General features: G+C 42.9%; 5 non-coding genes across 5 annotated transcripts; 4 read left to right on the forward strand and 1 right to left on the reverse strand.

Annotated features, from left to right (window-relative positions):
- Window positions 1–9647: 9647 nt before the first annotated feature.
- trnas-uga (transfer RNA serine (anticodon UGA)) lies at window positions 9648–9730 on the reverse strand. Its single transcript has one exon. It is a non-coding gene; the product is annotated as a tRNA-Ser (tRNA).
- A 5844-nt stretch (window positions 9731–15574) lies between these two features.
- On the forward strand, window positions 15575–15662 carry trnap-ugg (transfer RNA proline (anticodon UGG)). Its single transcript is given in 2 exon segments — window positions 15575–15610; window positions 15627–15662. It is a non-coding gene; the product is annotated as a tRNA-Pro (tRNA).
- Window positions 15663–18704: 3042 nt separating this feature from the next.
- Window positions 18705–18792, forward strand: trnap-ugg (transfer RNA proline (anticodon UGG)). The gene is given in 2 exon segments: window positions 18705–18740; window positions 18757–18792. It is a non-coding gene; the product is annotated as a tRNA-Pro (tRNA).
- Window positions 18793–21832: 3040 nt separating this feature from the next.
- trnap-ugg (transfer RNA proline (anticodon UGG)) lies at window positions 21833–21920 on the forward strand. Its single transcript is given in 2 exon segments — window positions 21833–21868; window positions 21885–21920. It is a non-coding gene; the product is annotated as a tRNA-Pro (tRNA).
- Window positions 21921–24962: 3042 nt separating this feature from the next.
- Window positions 24963–25050, forward strand: trnap-ugg (transfer RNA proline (anticodon UGG)). Its single transcript is given in 2 exon segments — window positions 24963–24998; window positions 25015–25050. It is a non-coding gene; the product is annotated as a tRNA-Pro (tRNA).
- The last annotated feature ends 702 nt before the right edge of the window (window positions 25051–25752 follow it).

The raw sequence follows: 25752 nt of genomic DNA on the forward strand, positions 1-25752 counted from the left end.
GAACTCCTTCATGGTAAACGAGCCAAAGGAGGACAGCGTAAACGTTATAAGGACACCCTGAAAGCCTCGCTGGGAAAGTGCGACATCACCACTGACACCTGTGAGACCCTGGCCGCAGATAGCCCGAGGTGGAGAAAATCCATCCGGGAGGGCGTTGAGCTCTTTGAGGCTCGATGCAAGGAGCATGAAGAGCCCAGGCGCACGCAGCAGAAGGAGCGTGCGGCAAACCAGCCCTACCGACCCCTTCCCCTGACGAATGTCTGTCCCACCTGTGAAAGCGTCTGTGGCTCTCGTATCGGACTGCTCAGCCATCAAAGAATTCACTTTGGGAGTGGAAGCAAGTCCTCCATAGGACCCCTGGACCTGATGGCTTATATCCTGTGGATACAACCAATGCATCCATAGGATATAAGCCATCAGGTCCAGGGGACTTGTCCGCCTTTAGTCCCATTATTTTACCTCATACTGCTTCATTAGTGATAATGATAGTATTAAGTTCCTCCCTCCATATAGCCCTTGGATTATCCACTATTTGAATGTTTTTACTGACTTCTACCGTGAGAACTGAAACAAAATATTTGTTCAAAGTCTCTGCCATTTCCCTGTTCTCGATTATTAATGCTCCAGTCTCATCCTCCACGAGACTAACATTTACTTTACCCACTCTTTTCCTTTTTACATACCGATAGAAACTCTTACTATCTGTTTTTATATTTCGTTCAAGTTAACATTCATAATCTACCCTCTTTTAACCACATTTTTAGTAATTATTTGCTGGATTATAGCAATGTCCCAATCCTCTGGACACGCGCGAGTGGATGATTGGGTGAGCGTGACGGAACAGGTGGCCAAAAAGTTGCTGCAAAATAATTACACCTCAAACGACCTCCAAACAGAGCGGATTACTTGCGAATGCCTATATCTACTGATTCATTGTGAACAGGGCTCGAACTTATTCAGAAGCAATTCGATTACATTCCTAATCCAACAATTTAACCACCCAGCCACGGCAGCTAGCACGTCGCATTTGTTTAAACACACACTGAATGAAGCAGCACTGAGATCGCAAGCCTTTTAAACAGATAAAGACTGATCCGAGACTGACAGTACAACAACTTGATGTCGCTGTATTACACAATAGAAAGCGGGAATGGCTGAATTGCTTTCGGCGGGAATTAAATGCTGTACTCCCTGCTTGTCTCAGCTAATCAGCTCGTTGGTCAAGGGGTATGATTGTCACTTATATCGGAAAATAATGGAACCCTTACTAATGGAGAAAATAGAAGAACATCGAGAAACCAAACGTATAAAAATGAATAATCAGCATGGATTTCAATACGGAAAGTACTGCTGGACCAAACTCATAATGTTTGAAGAGGTTATAGAGAGGGTAGACATTGATCATGCAATAAGTATAAGGTATCTAGAATTTCAAAAGACCCTCGCTATAATACCCAATAATAACCTGCTGAGCAACGTCAGGGTATAAGCAGCAGAATGCATAGCGAGCTAGCTTCAAGACTGAAATCAGAGATTGGAGGTAAAAGGCAGATATTCACATTGGCAGAAGATGGGTAGTGGTGTTCCAAAAGGATCAATGCTGGAACCACTATTGTTCACAATTTATATTAACGATTTAGAATTTGGAACTAAAAACAGAATTTCCAAATTTGCCAATGATACCAAATTTGAGGAAATTTATACTGAGGAGGGCTGCAACAAATTAAGGACAACATTAATAACACGCAGAATGGGCATATAATTTTCAATTAAGTTCCACACACACACATGTGAGGTATTACATTCTGGTAGGAAGAATATGGAGGTCACTAATTACTTGGCACAAACGACTCTCGGTGGGTTAGAGGAACAATAGGATATCTGAGTACAACTACACAAATCACAAAAATTGTCACAGAGTTTAGCAAGACAAAATAAAGGTAACTAAGCAGTGGAGGTTATTTCTAGTGGTATAAAATTGCAAAATAGGAAGGTTATGCTAAACCTGTATTGAACCTCGGTTAGACCACACTTAGAGTTCTGCATTCAGTTCTGGTCATCCTATGATAAAGATGATATAGAGGCATTTGGGAGGGTGCAGAGAAGATTTACACGGATGCTACCAGAAATGGGAGGTTATTCATAAGTGGAAATACTGAACAAGCTGGGTCTCTTTTCTCTTGAAGATTGATCTATAGGGGTGACCTAATAGATTTATTTAAAATTATGAAAGATTTTGATAGAGTGTTTACAGAGAGAATGTTTTCACATGTGGGGAAGAGCATAACTGGAGGCCACCAATATAAGATAGTCATCAAGAAATCCAGAAATCAAATCGAGAATTCAGAAGCAACTTCTTTCTGGAAAGAGTGATGAGAATGTGGAACTCAAAAGCGTAGGAGTGGTTCAAGCGAATACTATAGATACATTTACGGAGAAGCTATACAAGCATATGAAGTAGAAAGGAATAGATGGCTATGCTGATAGATTTAAATCAAGAAAGACTCCAGAATATTCGAGAAAGGCTGTATACGCTATGCTGTCCTTTGTAAGCCTATTTAATTCAGTTATCTGCAGCATTATGCATTGGATTCAATGACAAGCTCTCTGAGTATAGGTAGGACTGTCTGTGTCACTGTCAGAGCCTTCTGTTTCTGTGTAATAGTTTCTGGGACTCTTTAGGTGCTGTCTGGGTCTGTGTTGCAGCTGCCTGTGTCAGAATTTGAGCTGACTGTGTCTGTTTAAGTGTTGTCCGGGTTTGTGTAGGAGCGTTGGGCTTTGTGTTGCAGCTCCATGTGTCAGGTTTGGAGCTGACTGGGTCTCTGCAAGAGTTGTCTCTTTTTGTGCCGGAGAGTCTGCATCTGTGATGGAGTGTGTCTGACTCTGGTTGATCTCCCTGGGTCAGTGTGGTTCTGCATTGAGCTTTTTGATTCAGTACCGGTGCTGTCTTTATCTTTAAATGAAATGTCTGCATCTCCGAAGCGAGGTGTCTGGCTCGGTGAACGAGCAGTCTGGTCCTTTGTCGGAACAGTCTGCGCCCGCGCAAGAACTGCTTATATCTGTGTAGGAGTTCTTGGATCTGTGTTGGTGATGCCTTGGCCAGGGTAGAGCTGTCTATGTCTATGTAGGAGGGACTTAATCTGTCTCGGAGGTCCAAATGTCTTTGAACGGAGCTGTATGGGTTTGTGTAGGAAGGTTTATCCCTGTGCTGTTAATCCCTGCTTCAGTGTAGCACCTGCCTGGTTCTGTACAGGAGCTGCCTACTTTCACGAAGGAAATGTCAGTGTCTCTGTCGAAGCTCTCTGGAAATGTGTTGGTATAGTCTGCAGCTGATGAGGACATGTTTGCTCCTGTGTAGGTGATGCTGGGTCTCTGAAAAGAACTGTCTCAGTCTGTACACAAGCATTTTGATGCTGTGTATGCGCTTTGCCTATCTGCACAAGTGTGTATGGATCTGTGCCGTAATGTCTGACTCAGTGTAGGATCACTACCCCTCTGTACGGGAGCTGCCTGGGTCTGTTTAGCCGCTGTCTGGGTCGGTGCAGGAAAAGTTTGGATCTGTGAAGGTAGATTGTGGTACTGTGTCGGAAGATTGTGAATCTGTGAAGGTCGAGTCTGGGACTGTGAAAGAGCCGTCTGAATATGTGTTGCAGCTGTCTGGCTCTGTGAAGGAATAGTCTGGGGCTGTGAAAGTACATAGAAATCTAGAAATCCACAGCGCTGAAGGAGGCCAATTCGGCCCATAGTATACATGCCAGCCGACAAAAAGCCACAGGGCCCTTTGATCAACAACCCTGAAGGCTATATATGAACCTGTGAAGTATGACAATGGCGGAAAGATAAAGAACGCCCAGCCCAATAAGTCCGCCCCACACAACTTCTACAACCCTTGCACCGAAAAATTATACACACCACCCCAACCCGAGCCATGCGAACGCATGGGAGAAGCAAAAAAGCAAAAAAATCCCCCAGGCTAATTATGGGAAAAAAATCTGTTAAAATTCCTCTCCATCGACGCGATCAAATTAGTCCACGAGATCAACTTGGCCGTATTGGAATCCCTGCAGTACTTACCATCGTATCTGCGCCAGCCAACAAAAGGTAATCCAGCCTAATCCCACTTACCAGCTCTCGGTCCGTAACTCTGCTAGTTACAGCAAAGACATTGCACTTGACTGTATAAAACATTGGTTAGGCCGCTGCTGGAGTACTGTGTGCAGTTCTGGTCACCACATTTCAAAAAAAAGATGTGATTACGCTGGAAAGGGTACTGAGGAGATTTACAAAAAAAGTTGCCTGGAATGGAGAATTTTGGTGACGAGGAAAGATTGGAAATGCTGAGTCTGTTTTCTTTGGACCAGAGGAGGCTGAGGGGAGACTATATTGAGGTGCATAACTTTATGACGGCCCTAGATAGAGTTGGAAGGAAGGTCCTGTTTCCGTTTGCAGAGTGGTCAACAACCAGGGGGAATAGATTTAAACTAATTTCGGGATGGACCAATTTCCCTATCTCGGGCGCCTCCTATCAACAAGAGCAGGCATTGATGACGAGATCCAACACCGCCTGCAGTGTGCCAGTGCAGCCTTCGGCCGCCTGAGGAAAAGAGTGTTTGAAGATGATTCCCTCAAAACTGTCACCAAGCTCATGGTCTCCAAGGCTGTAGTAATACCCGCCCTCCTGTGTGGCTCAGGGACGTGGACTATGTACAGTAAACACCTCAAGTCGCTGGAAAAATGCCACCAGCGATGTCTCCACAAGATCCTGCAAATCCCCTGGCAGGACAGACGCGCAAACATTCGCGTCCTCGTCCAAGACATCATCCCCAGCATTGCACCACTTACCACACTTGATCAGCTCCGCTGGGCAGGCCATATGCCACACACGAGACTGCCAGAGCAAGCGCTCTTCTTGGAACTCGTCCACGGCAAATGAGCCAAAGGCAGACAGAGGAAACGTTAAAAAGACACCCTTAAAGCCTCCCTGATAAAGTGTGACATCCCCACTGTGACCTGGGAGTCCTTGGCCATAGATCGCCCTAAGTGGAGGAAGTGCATGGGGGTGCGTGCTGAACTCATCGAGTATCGTCGCCGAGAGCATGGAGAAATCAGGTGCAGGCAGCGGAAGGAGCTGCGGCAAACCAGGCTCCCTGCCCATCCTTTGCCTCAACGACGGTCTGTCTGACCTGTGTCAGAGAGTGTGGTTCCCGTATTGAACTGTACAGCCATCGAAGAACACATGCTAAGAGTGGAAGCAAGTCTTCCTCGATTCCGAGGGACTGTCTATGATGATGAATTAGGGGGAGGGTTAGACGAGCTGTGAGGATAAATGTCTTTACCCAAGGCGTCATGGTAGTCGGAAACTCAATGTCTCAATGCGGCAGAAACCCTCACACATTTTAAAAATACTTGAATTCCACTTAAATTGCTGTAACCCGTAGGACGGACTTAGAGCTGGGAGGTGGGAATTAGGCTGGAAAGCTCTTGATCGGCCTCCTCGGGCACTATTGGCTGAAATGGCCTCCTTCCATGCTGTACATTTTTGCATTTCCTACACTACAAAGTGATCACATCTTAAAAGTAATTAATTTGATCTGAACTGCTTTGTGAAGTGCTGAGGTAAAAGTCGCTATCGGAATGCTATCATTTTAATGTAAAAGTGCCACAAGAAAGTACATGGCATTAAGGCCGATTGCCTCACTTGGTTAGCGCTTGGTCTTACTAACGCCAAATTGGCGAGTTCGAACCCATTGCGGGCCATTTATTTTATTTTTGGTGGTGCGGTTGGCCTGCAAGTATTTTAGAGCAGCTTAAACATTCAGGGACGAAACTCACACCAAACCTGTAATACATTGAAGCAATGCTGCAAAACATTAGTTCTGCCGAGAGCTGGTGGCCCTGAGGAGTGTTTCCAGCATTAAATGAATAATTCCATATCCTCCGGGGATTTGTGACTTCTCGTATTTCAATCAGTGAAAGGCTCACTGCCGCTGATTGGTTTGTAGTGCAAAGTATGGAACTGATCTAAATACAATTCTACTGCATAATCCCTCATTATAAGAACATAAGAATTAGGAACAGGAGTAGGCCATCTAGCCCCTTGAGCCTGATCCACCATTCAACAAGATCATGGCTGATCTGGCCGAGGACTCAGCTCCACGGACTCGCCCGCTCCCCGTAACCGCTAATTCCCTTATTCGTTAAAAATGTATCTATCTGTGATTTGAATACATTCAATTAGCTAACCTCAACTGCTTCCTTGGGCAGAGAAGTGCACAGATTCACAACCCTCTGGGAGAAGAAATTCCTTCTCAACTCGGTTTTAAATTGGCTCCCCCTTATTTTGAGGCTGTGCCCCTAGTTCTAGTCTCCCCGACCAGTGGAAACAACCTTTCTGCCTCTATCTTGTCTCTCCCTTTCATTCGTTTAAATGTTTCTTTCAGATCACCCCTCATCCTTCTGAACTCCAACGAGTAAAGACCCAGTCGACGCAATCTATCTTAATAAGGTAACCCCCTCATCTCCGGAATCAGCCTATTAAATCGTCTCTGTACACCCTTCAAAGCAAGTATATCCTTCCTAAGGAAAGGTGATCAAAATTGCACGGAGTACTCCAGGTGCGTCCTCAACAATGCCCTATACAGTTACAGCAGGACCTCCCTGCTTTTCTATTCCATCCCTCTCACAATGAAGGCCAACATTCCATTCGCCTTCCTGATTATTGCTGCACCTGCAAACTAACATTTTGGGATTCATGCACAAGGACCCCCAGGTCCCTCTGCACAACAGCATGTTGTAATTTCTCCCCATTCAAATAATATTCCTTTTTACTGTTGTTTTTCCCCAAGGTGGATGACCTCACATTTTCTGACATTGTATTCCATCTGCCAAAACTTAGCCCATTCGCTTAACCGATCTAAATCTCTTTGCAGCCTCTCTGTGTCCTCTACACAATCCTCTTTCCCAGTAATCTTTGTGTCATCTGCAAATTTTGTTGCACGACACTCTGTCCCCTCTTCCAGGTCATCTATGTATATTGTAAACAGTTGTGGTCCCAGCTCCGATCCTTGTGGCACACCACTAACCACCGATTTCCAACCCGAAAAGGACCCATTTATCCAGACTTTCTGCTTTCTGTTCGTTAGCCAATTCTCTATCCATGCTAATAGATTTCCTATGACTCCAGGTATCTTTATCTTCTGCAGTAACCTTTTGTGTGGCACCTTATCGAAAGCCTTTTGGTAATCTAAATACACCACATCCGTCGGTACACCTCTATCCACCATGCCCGTTATATCCTCAAAGAATTCCAGTAAATTATTTAAACATGCTTTTGCCTTCCTGAATCCATGTTGCGTCTGCTTAATTGCACTGTTCCTATCTCGGTTCCCGCTATTTCTTCCTTCATGATAGCTTCAAGCATTTTCCCCACTACAGATGTAAACTAACCGGCCTATTGTTACCTGCCTTTTGTCTGCCCCCTTTTTTAAACAGAGGCGTTACATTTGCTGCTTTTTAATTCACTGGTACCTCCCTAGAGTCCAGAGAATTTTGGTAGATTATAACGAATGCATCTGCTAGAACGTCCGCCATCTCTTTTAATACCCTGGGTTGAATTTCATCAGAATCAGGGGACTTGTCTACCTTGAGTCCTATTAACCTGTCCAGCACTAGCCCCCTAGTGATAGTGATTATCTCAAGGTCCTTCCTTCCCACATTCCCGTGACCAGCAATTTTTGGCATGGTTTTTGTGTGTTCCACTGTGAAGACCGAAGCAAAATAATTGTTTGAGGTCTCAGCCATTTCCACATTTCCCATTATTAAATCCCCCTTCGCACCTTCTCAGGCACCAGCATTTACTATAGTCACTCTTATCCGTTTTATATATCGGTAAAAGCTTTTACTAACTATTTTTATGTTTTGTGCAAGTTTACCTTCGTAATCTAGCTTTCCTTTCTTTATTGCTTTCTTCGTCATTCTTTGCTGTCGTTTAAAATTTTCCCAACCTGCTAATTTCCATCTAACCTTAGCCACCTTTTACGCATTGGTTTTTATTTTGACACTCTCCTTTATTTCCTTGGTTATCCACGGCTGGTTATCCCTTCTCTTACCGCCCTTCTTTTTCACTGGAATATATTTTTGTTGAGCACTATGAAAGAGCTCCATAAAATTCCTCCACTGTTCCTCAATTGTGCCACCGTTTAGTCTGTGTTCCAGTCTACTTCAGCCAACTCTGCCCTCATCCCACTGTAGTCACTTTTGGTTAAGCATAGTACGCTCGTTTGAGACACTACTTCCTCACCCTCAAACTGTATTACAAATTCAACCATACTGTGATCACTCATTCCGAGAGGATCTTGTACTGGGAGATCGTTTATTATTCCTGCCTCATTACACAGGACCAGATCTAAGATAGCTTGCTTCGCTTTACGTTCTGTAACATAATGTTCTAAGAAACAATCCCGTATGCATTCTATGAATTCCTCCTCAAGCCTACGCAGTGCGATTTGATTTGACCAATCGAAATGTAGGTTAAAATCCCCCATGATTACTGCCGTTCCTTTTTCACATGCCTCCATTATTCCCTTGGTTATTGCCCGCCCCATCGTGAAGGTATTATTTGGGGGCCTATAAACTACGCCCACCAGTGCCTTTTTCCCCTTACTATCTCTAATATCTACCCATAATGATTCAATATTTTGTTAATTTGAGCCAATATCGTCTCTCACACCTGCCCTGATAACATCCTTTATTAACAGAGCTACCCCACCTCCTTTCCCTTCTTGTCTATCCTTCCGAATTGTCAGATACCGCTGTATGTTTAATTCCCTGTTCTGGCCAACCTGCAATGTTTCTGTAATGGCCAACAAATCATACCCATTTATGATGAGTTGTGCCGTCAAATCATTTACTTTATTTCAAAAGCTGCGTGCGGTTAGGTAGAGTGTTTTAGTACTAGTTTTTAAACCAGGATTTTTAGTTTTGACCCCTCCTGCAGCCTCTTTATATTCATACATATTGTCTCTTCCTATCACCTTGTCGTTTACACTTTCCCCAGTGCTACTCTGCTCTGTTGCCTCCTGCCTTTTGCATTTTTGGGGTCCTGTGATCTGAGCTGTCAACCACTCTAACTAGCTCAGAGCCCTGTCCTGGGTTCCGAATACTCCTTGCATTGCGGCACCGAGATTTCATGCTTGCCTTTAAATTACACTTTGACCCATTAGAATTTTGCTGTACACTATTCTGCTGCAAACTGCAGGGGCCACGTCGCTTAATGGATAAGCCATCTACGTTGATGCAAACACTGATGTTATCAGAAAATTGCAACGTCAAACGCTGCCTTGGTCCTTTTGGCAAAACTTGTTCATCTTTAGAAAACCAAACCTCGTTGCACTCATTAACTAAAGGTGAGTTCCTCCCAAACAATGCACTTGACTTTATTAAAAGGCATTTTTTTATACTGTCTATATTGCTCACTGATTTTTGCAGATAGTGTCCAACAAACCAACAATTAATACCGATAAACTATTAATGTTTCCAGTTCGAACAACAGCTTCGCGTCAATCAGTGTAACAAAGGGCAGTGGAGGGAATTGTAATCAGATTCCAATGAGATCCCCGTGTGTCGATAAAAAAGAGCACTTGCAGAATCGCTGCGGGCAGGGTTCGAACCTGGGCAGGGAAATCCCCACTGGATTTCAAGTCCAACGCCTTAACCACTCGGCCATAGCAGCTACACACTAGAGCTGCTTTAATAGTCGAATCGTCGGTGCAATTTATCAGAGAGACCGCCTGCATGCTTGCCCAATTGGATCAACCAGACGATGTGAAAATGAAATCACAGAATCGCAGAATCTCGCAGCAAAGAAGGAAAAATTTCGGTTAGAACTGAAAGAATTTACATTTCGGGAAAAACTGAACAGTCTGGGGAGCTTCTTTCTCGAAAAACAAGTGAGATATATTTTTAAGATTATGAAGGTATTTGATCGAGTTGATGTGGAGAAAATGTTTGCTATTGTGCAGGAGTTCAGAATGGGAGATCAACGGTAAATTCAGTGGACAATTCAAGAGCAACTTATTTACCATAGAGTGGTTAGAATGTGGAAGATGCTACATAAGCAGCAGTTGAGGCGAATAGCACAGATTCATTTTAAAGGGAAATTACCAAAGCACATGACTGAGAAAGCAATAGAACAATATGCTGATAGGATCAAGTGAAGTAGGGTAGTGTGCAGCATTAACTCTAGCAACACCAGTTAGGTACAATTGTCTCTTTCTGTGATGCAATCTCTATATAACGTTATGTAACACACATTTTAAACAACAACAACTTATATATAATTAGCACCTTGAAATTAGCGAAACGTCCAAGGCGCTTCACAAGAGTATTATGCGATACAAATTTGACACCGAGCTACTAAATAAAAAATAGCGCAGGTGACTAAAAGATTGGTCAACCAGGTATGCTTGATAATGAGGAAGAAAGCTGTACTTTGCAGGTATATATCAAAGAACTGGTCAGGGGTTTAATGGAATTCAACCCGGAGAAGTGTTCGATAATTCATTTGGGGAGTGCTTATAGGGAAAGCGAATAAACATTAAATGTGAGGCGACTGATGAGTGTAGAGGTGCAAATGACCTTGGAGTGCATGTCCACAGAATCCTTGACGGTAGCAGGGCAGGTAGATAAGATGCTTGTGAAGGATAGACAGAAAGGAAAAGGAGGCAGGGTGGCGTTGCTGGTTAAAGAGGAAATTAATGAAATGATAAGGAGGGACATTAGCTTGGATGATTTGGAAGTGGTATGGGGGGAGCTGCAGAATACAAAATGGCAGAAAACGCTAGTGGGAATTGTGTACAGGCCACCAAACAGTAGTAGTGAGGTTGGGGACAGCATCAAACAAGAAATAAGGGATGTGTGCAATAAAGGTACAGCAGTTACCATGGGCGACTGTAATCTATATATTGATTGGGCTGACCAAACTGGTAGCAATGCGGTGGAGGGCGATTTCCTGGAGTATATTAGGGATGGTTTTCCAGAACAATATGTCGAGGAACCACCGCGAGAGCTGGCCATCGTGGACTAGGTGATGTGCAATGAGAAGGGACTAATTGGCAATCTTGTTGTGCGAGGCCCCTTGGGGAAGAGTGACCATAACATGGTAGAAATCTTTATAAGATGGAGAGTGACACAGTTAATTCAGAAACTAGGGACCTGAACGTTAGGAAAGGTAATTTCGATGGTATGAGGCGTGAATTAGCTAGAATAGACTGGCAAATGATACTTAAAGGGTTGACGGTGGATAGGCAATGGCAAACATTTAAAGACCACATGGATGAACTTCAACAATTGTACATCCCTGTCTGGAGTAAAAATACAACGGGGAAGATGGCGCAACCGTGGCTAACAAGGTAAATTAAGGATAGTGTTAAATCCAAGGAAGAGTTATATAAATTGGCCAGAAAAATCAGGAAACCTGAGGACTGCGAGAAATTTAGAATTCAGCCAAGGGGGAACTAAGGGTTTTGTTAAGAGGGGGAAAAAAGAGTACGAGATGAAGCGTGCCAGAAGCATAAAAAATTACTGCCAAAGCTTCTATACATATGTGAAGAGGAAAAGATTAGTGAAGGCAAAGGTAGGTCCCTTGCAGTCGGATTCAGGTGAATTTATAATGGGGAACAAAGAAAAGGCAGACTAATTGAACAAATACTTTGGTCCTGTCTTCACGAGGAAGACACAAATAACCTTTTGGATGTACTAGGGGACCGAGGGTCTAGTGCGAAGGAGGAACTGAAGGATATGCTGATTAGATGGGAAATTGTGTTGCGGAAATTGATGGGATTGAAGGCCGATAAATCCGCGGGGCCTGATAGTCTGCATCCCAGAGTACTTAAGGAAGTGTCCCGAGAAATGGTGGATGCATTCGTGATCATTTTCCAACAGTCTATCGACTCTGGATCAGTTCCCATGGACTGGAGGGTAGGTAATGTAACACCACTTTTTTAAAAAGGAGGGAGAGAGAAAAGGGGTAATTATAGATCGGTTAGCCTGACATCAGTCGTGTGGAAAATGTTGGAATCAATTATTAAATATGAAATCGCAGCGCATTTGGAAAGCAGTGACAGGGTCGGTCCAAGTCAGCATGGATTTATGAAGGGAAAATCAAGCTTGACGAATCAACCAGAATTTTCTGAATATGTAACTTGCAGAGTGGACAAGGGAGAACCAATGGATGTGGTGTATTTGGACTTTCAAAAGGCTTTAGATAAGGTCCCACACAAGAGATTTGTGTGCAAAATCAAAGCACATGATATTGGGGGTGATGTACTTACGTGGATAGAAACAGAGAAACAAAGAAAATAGGTGCAGGAGTAGGCCATTCGGCCATTCGAGCCTGCACCGGCATTCAATCAGATCATGGCTGACCATTCCTTCAGTACCGCTGTCCTGCTGTCCTTCCATACCCCTTGATCACCTTAACCGTAAGGGCCATATTTAACTCCCTCTTGAATATATCCAATGAAGTGGCATCAACAACTCTCTGCGGCAGGGAATTCCACAGGTCAACAACTCTCTGAGTGAAGAAGTTTCTCCTCATCTCAGTCGTAAATGGCCTGTCCCTTATCCGAAGACTGTCTCCCCTGGTTCTGGACTTCCCAATTATAGAGAACATTCTTCCCGTATCGAAACTGTCCAGTCCCGTCAGAATCTTATATGTTTCTATGAGATCCCCTCTGATCCTTCTAAACTCCAGTGAATAAAGGCCTAGTTGATTCAGTCTCTCCTCATATGACAGCCCAGCCATCCCTGGAATCAGTCTGGTGAAACTTCGCTGCACTCCCTCAATAGCAAGCACTTCCTTTCTCAGATTAGGAGACCAAAACTGAACACAACATTTATTCTGAAAAGATGTGAGAAGCTGGCTTTGGATTTCGTCCCTTGGCTGCCGAATTTAAACCGTGCAGGAAATCGATCCGGGGTGGCCAAGCTGCCTGGTCTAATTAAAAGGCGTTCAAACTCTACATTCCAGGCAGGTTATAGTGTTCTGGCCTCAACATTCGGTTCAACATATCGGATCATAAGCACCGCTCCCATTGTCTGCTAATGGTTCTGCTGTTCACACGAACACCTCCTCTGGTCCATCCTTTGTTACTTTATTGCCCGCTTACCACTCACTTTGCCTTTTTGCATTGTGCCATTTATTATTCAATCACTCCTACGCTCCACTGTATCACAGGCATTCCCTTTTGTCCTTCCTCGCTGCCTATTTTTCCTGGCGCTATTTTCCAGGAAAAATCTGTAAACTTTACATTTTTCTTAAAATATCGGAATGATCATCTGACTGAACGTGAGCCCGGGAAATTCATCCACAGAATGTTCACGGCCTGCTGAGTTTTACAGAATGCTTTGTTTTTGTTCATTGTGTTTCTGTATCCCTTTGAAGGTGATGTGCTGGTCTGCCCGGGGTCATTCTCTGTCTCTCCAAAATGGTGTGCTATCAGTATCGGATCATTATCTATCTGTTTAAAAGGAATGTGCTGTCTGTCCCGGATTTCAAATTTCAAATTTCAAAAACTGCCTTTGGAGAGTGCAGAATTTTTAGTTTGTTGGTGTGTTTGTGTAAGTGAGAGAGTGCGTGGAAACGTTCTGCGCGATCTTACTGTGCATTTCATGTCATGTGAGGAAAAATGCATTACATGCAACTTGAAGCCACACTGATTTGATTCAACACGCATTCAGGGACTGACTGACAGGAGAAGAGTCTGCTGTGGGATTTTGCTATTCCACATGTGAAAGAAGGCAAATTATATAAGTTAGAAACATAGCGATTTTAGCGAGAGCTTGCGGTTGGGCTGTGTGACATGATGGGCTCCTTCCCCCTTATTTTCAAATACAAATCAAATCAAGACAAGACAAGACATGACTGACTGACTGACTTTGTTTATATAAATTTCTGTATCAATATTTATATATGCATATATTTACATACATTCCCTACTTTTTAACTTTCACAATAAATGTGCTTTTCTGTTCTGCCTGCATTGGCTCTATTACATTTGACCTCTTTCACAGCACATGCAGCTTCTGTCTGATCCTGCAGAAAAGCACTCGCGACTTTAAAAGATGGCCTTTGTTTCCCACATCTTCCTTCGTGGCTTGTCTTACACCATGGGCTTACTGTGTTTGGGAATTTACTGACTGCACACGCTGATTTCCAGTGTATTTCATGCAGTCGCACAGACTTCGTTCAATCAAAAATATATAGATTAAGAAACAATTATTTATTTATTTCAATCAAATCAAATTCAATTTTTTGCAATAAAATTGTAAATTTATTTATTTTCTTATTATGATAAATATATATATGTTTTAAATTGTCTTTTTGTCTGGGTTGGTTTTATTTCCCTCCCTCTTTCCTGCTTGTCCATCACCTGTGGCTTCAACAACCGTCCCAGTCCCGCGTGCTCATGCGAACCGCGCTCATTCACGCACAACACAATTGCATTCAGGAATGATAGAAATTCCAATTTATTCTTCTGAAAGGGAACTGCTGTCCGTGAAGGGCAATTCTACAGCTGTGTAAGAGGGATGTGCTTCCTGTCCAGGATCATTCGGTGTCTGTTTCAACGGGATGGTTGTCAGTTCCGGTTCATCAATTGCCCCTTTAAAACGTATTTTCTCATTATCCGGATCATCCTGTACATTTAAAAAGGAGTGTGATTATCAGCTGTGATAACCGAATTGTTAAACTGTTGTGTTTCAAGATACATTGACTTTGCCTGTGTCCGTGTACATCCATATCGCAGCGCATCTGTTCATTACTCAAAATATGCTCATGTTTTCCGATATCCACTCCTTGATGTAACCCTTGTCCCAAATTTGCTCTCAATATAAAAAACAACAAATTATGCACCGACGGTAGCGGCCGCGTGGCCTAAAGGATAAGGTGTCTGATTTCGATTGTAACTGTGATCTTATCAGATGATTGCAGGTTCGAGTCCGGCAGTGGTCAGCTATCGCGCTTTGTGAAATTTTATATTCTTTGTTTTGATTCTGCCTCAAAACCAACCATCTCGGACAGTCACTCACCTGAAGTAAAGGAAGGCTGTGTGCTTTAAGAAGCTAATGGCACATTTTCATCACTGTCGATCTGGTTGCACGGGCAAAACAAGTGGTGAAGTAGATTTTCGTGCATATTATTTCTGTTTGAATGCAAAAAGTAGGGGATGGATGTCTGACTTTGCAGTCAATAGGAGACAAGGTGACTGACAGGTTGAAGCAATGGACTGCTGATCCAGTATGCCCCCAGCTTCGTCGTTATTGTGTTAAACATTTTCCCCTAGTTCTTTTATTCAATCACATTTATCCTCATTGCCAAATTCACCTTTTACTGAAAAGGATGCAGCTCGTTGATGAAGTAATGTCACAAAAAATAATCACTTCATCAAAGGGAAAACATCAGCAGAACGATGGAGAGGGGGACTCATGAAATCGGTCTCTGAGAGTCAGCACAGGCACGATGGGCCGAATAGCAAACTAACGTCAGAAACTGAGAGCTACGCTCCTCACTGTCGGCGGCTCGTTGGTCTAGGGGTATGATTCTCGCTTTGGGATTATAATAATTGAAATGCGAGAGGTCCCGGGTTCAAATCCCGGACGAGCCCTGCCAACCTTTTGTCAAAAAACGACTTCTCAGCCGGTCGACATGTGAGAAAACTGACATGTTTCCAATTAAAACGTGTGATTGCACTCCGTTGTTCACACAGCGTCCAAAAATCCTGGAGATTCCCAGGAGCAAAGTGAAACTCACCGAACTGAGTAAAGTTCATGTTTCTCAGATGTGCTCGGCTCTGCGTCTCATTGTACAACATAAACCCTGTTTTGATTCCGGCAAATACTTGATCAGTGTATCTTACTTTCTGCACGCATGAGCTCACCTCCATAGGGATAAGCATACATTCAACGTCAATCTCAAATTCAACGTGAAACAGACTCTGCCCTGAATATGAGTGCGTCCTGTTTCTCTCGCGCTGAAAAGATGTGAGAAGCTGGCTTTGGATTTAGTCCCTTGGCTGCCGAATTTAAACCGTGCAGGAAATCGATCCGGGGTGGCCAAGCTGCCTGGTCTAATTAAAAGGCGTTCAAACCCTACATTCCAGGCAGGTTATAGTGTTCTGGCCTCAACATTCGGTTCAACGTATCGGATCATAAGCACCGCTCCCATTGTCTGCTAATGGTTCTGCTGTTCACACGAACACCTCCTCTGGTCCATCCTTTGTTACTTTATTGCCCGCTTACCACTCACTTTGCCTTTTTGCATTGTGCCATTTATTATTCAATCACTCCTACGCTCCACTGTATCACAGGCATTCCCTTTTGTCCTTCCTCGCTGCCTATTTTTCCTGGCGCTATTTTCCAGGAAAAATCTGTAAACTTTACATTTTTCTTAAAATATCGGAATGATCATCTGACTGAACGTGAGCCCGGGAAATTCATCCACAGAATGTTCACGGCCTGCTGAGTTTTACAGAATGCTTTGTTTTTGTTCATTGTGTTTCTGTATCCCTTTTAAGGTGATGTGCTGGTCTGCCCGGGGTCATTCTCTGTCTCTCCAAAATGGTGTGCTATCAGTATCGGATCATTATCTATCTGTTTAAAAGGAATGTGCTGTCTGTCCCGGATTTCAAATTTCAAATTTCAAAAACTGCCTTTGGAGAGTGCAGAATTTTTAGTTTGTTGGTGTGTTTGTGTAAGTGAGAGAGTGCGTGGAAACGTTCTGCGCGATCTTACTGTGCATTTCATGTCATGTGAGGAAAAATGCATTACATGCAACTTGAAGCCACACTGATTTGATTCAACACGCATTCAGGGACTGACTGACAGGAGAAGAGTCTGCTGTGGGATTTTGCTATTCCACATGTGAAAGAAGGCAAATTATATAAGTTAGAAACATAGCGATTTTAGCGAGAGCTTGCGGTTGGGCTGTGTGACATGATGAGCTCCTCCCCCCTTATTTTCAAATACAAATCAAATCAAGACAAGACAAGACATGACTGACTGACTGACTTTGTTTATATAAATTTCTGTATCAATATTTATATATGCATATATTTACATACATTCCCTACTTTTTAACTTTCACAATAAATGTGCTTTTCTGTTCTGCCTGCATTGGCTCTATTACATTTGACCTCTTTCACAGCACACGCAGCTTCTGTCTGATCGTGCAGAAAAGCACTCGCGACTTTAAAAGATGGCCTTTGTTTCCCACATCTTCCTTCGTGGCTTGTCTTACACCATGGGCTTACTGTGTTTGGGAATTTACTGACTGCACACGCTGATTTCCAGTGTATTTCATGCAGTCGCACAGACTTCGTTCAATCAAAAATATATAGATTAAGAAACAATTATTTATTTATTTCAATCAAATCAAATTCAATTTTTTGCAATAAAATTGTAAATTTATTTATTTTCTTATTATGATAAATATATATATGTTTTAAATTGTCTTTTTGTCTGGGTTGGTTTTATTTCCCTCCCTCTTTCCTGCTTGTCCATCACCTGTGGCTTCAACAACCGTCCCAGTCCCGCGTGCTCATGAGAACCGCGCTCATTCACGCACAACACAATTGCATTCAGGAATGATAGAAATTCCAATTTATTCTTCTGAAAGGGAACTGCTGTCCGTGAAGGGCAATTCTACAGCTGTGTAAGAGGGATGTGCTTCCTGTCCAGGATCATTCGGTGTCTGTTTCAACGGGATGGTTGTCAGTTCAGGTTCATCAATTCCCCCTTTAAAACGTATTTTCTCATTATCCGGATCATCCTGTACATTTAAAAAGGAGTGTGATTATCAGCTGTGATAACCGAATTGTTAAACTGTTGTGTTTCAAGATACATTGACTTTGCCTGTGTCCGTGTACATCCATATCGCAGCGCATCTGTTCATTACTCAAAATATGCTCATGTTTTCCGATATCCACTCCTTGATGTAACCCTTGTCCCAAATTTGCTCTCAATATAAAAAACAACAAATTATGCACCGACGGTAGCGGCCGCGTGGCCTAAAGGATAAGGTGTCTGATTTCGATTGTAACTGTGATCTTATCAGATGATTGCAGGTTCGAGTCCGGCAGTGGTCAGCTATCGCGCTTTGTGAAATTTTATATTCTTTGTTTTGATTCTGCCTCAAAACCAACCATCTCGGACAGTCACTCACCTGAAGTAAAGGAAGGCTGTGTGCTTTAAGAAGCTAATGGCACATTTTCATCACTGTCGATCTGGTTGCACGGGCAAAACAAGTGGTGAAGTAGATTTTCGTGCATATTATTTCTGTTTGAATGCAAAAAGTAGGGGATGGATGTCTGACTTTGCAGTCAATAGGAGACAAGGTGACTGACAGGTTGAAGCAATGGACTGCTGATCCAGTATGCCCCCAGCTTCGTCGTTATTGTGTTAAACATTTTCCCCTAGTTCTTTTATTCAATCACATTTATCCTCATTGCCAAATTCACCTTTTACTGAAAAGGATGCAGCTCGTTGATGAAGTAATGTCACAAAAAATAATCACTTCATCAAAGGGAAAACATCAGCAGAACGATGGAGAGGGGGACTCATGAAATCGGTCTCTGAGAGTCAGCACAGGCACGATGGGCCGAATAGCAAACTAACGTCAGAAACTGAGAGCTACGCTCCTCACTGTCGGCGGCTCGTTGGTCTAGGGGTATGATTCTCGCTTTGGGATTATAATAATTGAAATGCGAGAGGTCCCGGGTTCAAATCCCGGACGAGCCCTGCCAACCTTTTGTCAAAAAACGACTTCTCAGCCGGTCGACATGTGAGAAAACTGACATGTTTCCAATTAAAACGTGTGATTGCACTCCGTTGTTCACACAGCGTCCAAAAATCCTGGAGATTCCCAGGAGCAAAGTGAAACTCACCGAACTGAGTAAAGTTCATGTTTCTCAGATGTGCTCGGCTCTGCGTCTCATTGGACAACATAAACCCTGTTTTGATTCCGGCAAATACTTGATCAGTGTATCTTACTTTCTGCACGCATGAGCTCACCTCCATAGGGATAAGCATACATTCAACGTCAATCTCAAATTCAACGTGAAACAGACTCTGCCCTGAATATGAGTGCGTCCTGTTTCTCTCGCGCTGAAAAGATGTGAGAAGCTGGCTTTGGATTTAGTCCCTTGGCTGCCGAATTTAAACCGTGCAGGAAATCGATCCGGGGTGGCCAAGCTGCCTGGTCTAATTAAAAGGCGTTCAAACCCTAGATTCCAGGCAGGTTATAGTGTTCTGGCCTCAACATTCGGTTCAACGTATCGGATCATAAGCACCGCTCCCATTGTCTGCTAATGGTTCTGCTGTTCACACGAACACCTCCTCTGGTCCATCCTTTGTTACTTTATTGCCCGCTTACCACTCACTTTGCCTTTTTGCATTGTGCCATTTATTATTCAATCACTCCTACGCTCCACTGTATCACAGGCATTCCCTTTTGTCCTTCCTCGCTGCCTATTTTTCCAGGCGCTATTTTCCAGGAAAAATCTGTAAACTTTACATTTTTCTTAAAATATCGGAATGATCATCTGACTGAACGTGAGCCCGGGAAATTCATCCACAGAATGTTCACGGCCTGCTGAGTTTTACAGAATGCTTTGTTTTTGTTCATTGTGTTTCTGTATCCCTTTTAAGGTGATGTGCTGGTCTGCCCGGGGTCATTCTCTGTCTCTCCAAAATGGTGTGCTATCAGTATCGGATCATTATCTATCTGTTTAAAAGGAATGTGCTGTCTGTCCCGGATTTCAAATTTCAAATTTCAAAACTGCCTTTGGAGAGTGCAGAATTTTAGTATGTTGGTGTGTTTGTGTAAGTGAGAGAGTGCGTGGAAACGTTCTGCGCGATCTTACTGTGCATTTCATGTCATGTGAGGAAAAATGCATTACATGCAACTTGAAGCCACACTGATTTGATTCAACACGCATTCAGGGACTGACTGACAGGACAAGAGTCTGCTGTGGGATTTTGCTATTCCACATGTGAAAGAAGGCAAATTATATAAGTTAGAAACATAGCGATTTTAGCGAGAGCTTGCGGATGGGCTGTGTGACATGATGAGCTCCTTCCCCCTTATTTTCAAATACAAATCAAATCAAGACAAGACAAGACATGACTGACTGACTGACTTTGTTTATATAAATTTCTTTATCAATATTTATATATGCATATATTTACATACATTCCCTACTTTTTACCTTTCACAATAAATGTGCTTTTCTGTTCTGCCTGCATTGACTCTATTACATTTGACCTCTTTCACAGCACACGCAGCTTCTGTCTGATCCTGCAGAAAAGCACTCGCGACTTTAAAAGATGGCCTTTGTTGCCCACATCTTCCCTCGTGGCTTGTCTTACACCATGGGCTTACTGTGTTTTGGAATTTACTGACTGCACACCCTGATTTCCAGTGCATTTCATGCAGTCGCACAGACTTCGTTCAATCAAAAATATATAGATTAAGAAACAATTATTTATTTATTTCAATCAAATCAAATTCAATTTTTTGCAATAAAATTGTAAATTTATTTATTTTCTTATTATAATAAATATATATATGTTTTAAATTGTCTTTTTGTCTGGGTTGGTTTTATTTCCCTCCCTCTTTCCTGCTTGTCTATTAAATGTGGCTTCAACAACCGTCCCAGTCCCGCGTGCTCATGAGAACCGCGCTCATTCACGCACAACACAATTGCATTCAGGAATGATAGAAATTCCAATTTATTCTTCTGAAAGGGAACTGCTGTCCGTGAAGGGCAATTCTACAGCTGTGTAAGAGGGATGTGCTTCCTGTCCAGGATCATTCGGTGTCTGTTTCAACGGGATGGTTGTCAGTTCCGGTTCATCAATTGCCCCTTTAAAACGTATTTTCTCATTATCCGGATCATCCTGTACATTTAAAAAGGAGTGTGATTATCAGCTGTGATAACCGAATTGTTAAACTGTTGTGTTTCAAGATACATTGACTTTGCCTGTGTCCGTGTACATCCATATCGCAGCGCATCTGTTCATTACTCAAAATATGCTCATGTTTTCCGATAGCCACTCCTTGATGTAACCCTTGTCCCAAATTTGCTCTCAATATAAAAAACAACAAATTATGCACCGACGGTAGCGACCGCGTGGCCTAAAGGATAAGGTGTCTGATTTCGATTGTAACTGTGATCTTATCAGATGATTGCAGGTTCGAGTCCGGCAGTGGTCAGCTTTCGCGCTTTGCGAAATTTTATATTCTTTGTTTTGATTCTGCCTCAAAACCAACCATCTCGGACAGTCACTCACCTGAAGTAAAGGAAGGCTGTGTGCTTTAAGAAGCTAATGGCACATTTTCATCACTGTCGATCTGGTTGCACGGGCAAAACAAGTCGTGAAGTAGATTTTCGTGCATATTATTTCTGTTTGAATGCAAAAAGTAGGGGATGGATGTCTGACTTTGCAGTCAATAGGAGACAAGGTGACTGACAGGTTGAAGCAATGGACTGCTGATCCAGTATGCCCCCAGCTTCGTCGTTATTGTGTTAAACATTTTCCCCTAGTTTTTTTATTCAATCACATTTATCCTCATTGCCAAATTCACCTTTTACTGAAAAGGATGCAGCTCGTTGATGAAGTAATGTCACAAAAAATAATCACTTCATCAAAGGGAAAACATTAGCAGAACGATGGAGAGGGGGACTCATGAAATCGGTCTCTGAGAGTCAGCACAGGCACGATGGGCCGAATAGCAAACTAACGTCAGAAACTGAGAGCTACGCTCCTCACTGTCGGCGGCTCGTTGGTCTAGGGGTATGATTCTCGCTTTGGGATTATAATAATTGAAATGCGAGAGGTCCCGGGTTCAAATCCCGGACGAGCCCTGCTAACCTTTCGTCAAAAAACGACTTCTCAGCCGGTCGACATGTGAGAAAACTGACATGTTTCAAATTAAAACGTGTGATTGCACTCCGTTGTTCACACAGCGTACAAAAATCCTGGAGATTCCCAGGAGCAAAGTGAAACTCACCGAACTGAGTAAAGTTCATGTATCTCAGATGTGCTCGGCTCTGCGTTTCATTGGACAACATAAACCCCGTTTTGATTCCGGCAAATACTTGATCAGTGTATCTTCCTTTCTGCACGCATGAGCTCACCTCCATAGGGATAAGCATACATTCAACGTCAATCTCAAATTCAACGTGAAACAGACTCTGCCCTGAATATGAGTGCGTCCTGTTTCTCTCGCGCTGAAAAGATGTGAGAAGCTGGCTTTGGATTTAGTCCCTTGGCTGCCGAATTTAAACCGTGCAGGAAATCAATTCGGGGTGGCCAAGCTGCCTGGTCTAATTAAAAGGCGTTCAAACCCTACATTCCAGGCAGGTTATAGTGTTCTGGCCTCAACTTTCGGTTCAACGTATCGGATCATAAGCACCGGTCCCATTGTCTGCTAATGGTTCTGCTGTTCACACTAACACCTCCTCTGGTCCATCCTTTGTTACTTTATTGCCCGCTTACCACTCACTTTGCCTTTTTGCATTGTGCCATTTATTATTCAATCACTCCTACGCTCCACTGTATCACAGGCATTCCCTTTTGTCCTTCCTCGCTGCCTATTTTTCCAGGCGCTATTTTCCAGGAAAAATCTGTAAACTTTACATTTTTCTTAACATATCGGAATGATCATCTGACTGAACGTGAGCCCGGGAAATTCATCCACAGAATGTTCACGGCCTGCTGAGTTTTACAGAATGCTTTGTTTTTGTTCATTGTGTTTCTGTATCCCTTTTAAGGTGATGTGCTGGTCTGCCCGGGGTCATTCTCTGTCTCTCCAAAATGGTGTGCTATCAGTATCGGATCATTATCTATCTGTTTAAAAGGAATGTGCTGTCTGTCCCGGATTTCAAATTTCAAATTTCAAAAACTGCCTTTGGAGAGTGCAGAATTGTTAGTTTGTTGGTGTGTTTGTGTAAGTGAGAGAGTGCGTGGAAACGTTCTGCGCGATCTTACTGTGCATTTCATGTCATGTGAGGAAAAATGCATTACATGCAACTTGAAGCCACACTGATTTGATTCAACACGCATTCAGGGACTGACTGACAGGACAAGAATCTGCTGTGGGATTTTGCTATTCCACATGTGAAAGAAGGCAAATTATATAAGTTAGAAACATAGCGATTTTAGCGAGAGCTTGCGGATGGGCTGTGTGACATGATGAGCTCCTTCCCCCTTATTTTCAAATACAAATCAAATCAAGACAAGACAAGACATGACTGACTGACTGACTTTGTTTATGTAAATTTCTGTATCAATATTTATATATGCATATATTTACATACATTCACTACTTTTTAACTTTCACAATAAATGTGCTTTTCTGTTCTGCCTGCATTGGCTCTATTACATTTGACCTCTTTCACAGCACACGCAGCTTCTGTCTGATCCTGCAGAAAAGCACTCGCGACTTTAAAAGATGGCCTTTGTTGCCCACATCTTCCCTCGTGGCTTGTCTTACACCATGGGCTTACTGTGTTTGGGTATTTACTGACTGCACACCCTGATTTCCACTGCATTTCATGCAGTCGCACAGACTTCGTTCAATCAAAAATATATAGATTAAGAAACAATTATTTATTTATTTCAATCAAATCAAATTCAATTTTTTGCAATAAAATTGTAAATTTATTTATTTTCTTATTATAATAAATATATATATGTTTTAAATTGTCTTTTTGTCTGGGTTGGTTTTATTTCCCTCCCTCTTTCCTGCTTGTCTATTAAATGTGGCTTCAACAACCGTCCCAGTCCCGCGTGCTCATGAGAACCGCGCTCATTCACGCACAACACAATTGCATTCAGGAATGATAGAAATTCCAATTTATTCTTCTGAAAGGGAACTGCTGTCCGTGAAGGGCAATTCTACAGCTGTGTAAGAGGGATGTGCTTCCTGTCCAGGATCATTCGGTGTCTGTTTCAACGGGATGGTTGTCAGTTCCGGTTCATCAATTGCCCCTTTAAAACGTATTTTCTCATTATCCGGATCATCCTGTACATTTAAAAAGGAGTGTGATTATCAGCTGTGATAACCGAATTGTTAAACTGTTGTGTTTCAAGATACATTGACTTTGCCTGTGTCCGTGTACATCCATATCGCAGCGCATCTGTTCATTACTCAAAATATGCTCATGTTTTCCGATAGCCACTCCTTGATGTAACCCTTGTCCCAAATTTGCTCTCAATATAAAAAACAACAAATTATGCACCGACGGTAGCGACCGCGTGGCCTAAAGGATAAGGTGTCTGATTTCGATTGTAACTGTGATCTTATCAGATGATTGCAGGTTCGAGTCCGGCAGTGGTCAGCTTTCGCGCTTTGCGAAATTTTATATTCTTTGTTTTGATTCTGCCTCAAAACCAACCATCTCGGACAGTCACTCACCTGAAGTAAAGGAAGGCTGTGTGCTTTAAGAAGCTAATGGCACATTTTCATCACTGTCGATCTGGTTGCACGGGCAAAACAAGTCGTGAAGTAGATTTTCGTGCATATTATTTCTGTTTGAATGCAAAAAGTAGGGGATGGATGTCTGACTTTGCAGTCAATAGGAGACAAGGTGACTGACAGGTTGAAGCAATGGACTGCTGATCCAGTATGCCCCCAGCTTCGTCGTTATTGTGTTAAACATTTTCCCCTAGTTTTTTTATTCAATCACATTTATCCTCATTGCCAAATTCACCTTTTACTGAAAAGGATGCAGCTCGTTGATGAAGTAATGTCACAAAAAATAATCACTTCATCAAAGGGAAAACATTAGCAGAACGATGGAGAGGGGGACTAATGAAATCGGTCTCTGAGAGTCAGCACAGGCACGATGGGCCGAATAGCAAACTAACGTCAGAAACTGAGAGCTACGCTCCTCACTGTCGGCGGCTCGTTGGTCTAGGGGTATGATTCTCGCTTTGGGATTATAATAATTGAAATGCGAGAGGTCCCGGGTTCAAATCCCGGACGAGCCCTGCTAACCTTTTGTCAAAAAACGACTTCTCAGTCGGTCGACATGTGAGAAAACTGACATGTTTCAAATTAAAACGTGTGATTGCACTCCGTTGTTCACACAGCGTACAAAAATCCTGGAGATTCCCAGGAGCAAAGTGAAACTCACCGAACTGAGTAAAGTTCATGTATCTCAGATGTGCTCGGCTCTGCGTTTCATTGGACAACATAAACCCCGTTTTGATTCCGGCAAATACTTGATCAGTGTATCTTCCTTTCTGCACGCATGAGCTCACCTCCATAGGGATAAGCATACATTCAACGTCAATCTCAAATTCAACGTGAAACAGACTCTGCCCTGAATATGAGTGCGTCCTGTTTCTCTCGCGCTGAAAAGATGTGAGAAGCTGGCTTTGGATTTAGTCCCTTGGCTGCCGAATTTAAACCGTGCAGGAAATCAATTCGGGGTGGCCAAGCTGCCTGGTCTAATTAAAAGGCGTTCAAACCCTACATTCCAGGCAGGTTATAGTGTTCTGGCCTCAACTTTCGGTTCAACGTATCGGATCATAAGCACCGGTCCCATTGTCTGCTAATGGTTCTGCTGTTCACACTAACACCTCCTCTGGTCCATCCTTTGTTACTTTATTGCCCGCTTACCACTCACTTTGCCTTTTTGCATTGTGCCATTTATTATTCAATCACTCCTACGCTCCACTGTATCACAG

The sequence above is a fragment of the Pristiophorus japonicus genome, unplaced genomic scaffold (assembly GCF_044704955.1).
Source record: "Pristiophorus japonicus isolate sPriJap1 unplaced genomic scaffold, sPriJap1.hap1 HAP1_SCAFFOLD_336, whole genome shotgun sequence".
NCBI lineage: Eukaryota > Metazoa > Chordata > Chondrichthyes > Pristiophoridae > Pristiophorus > Pristiophorus japonicus.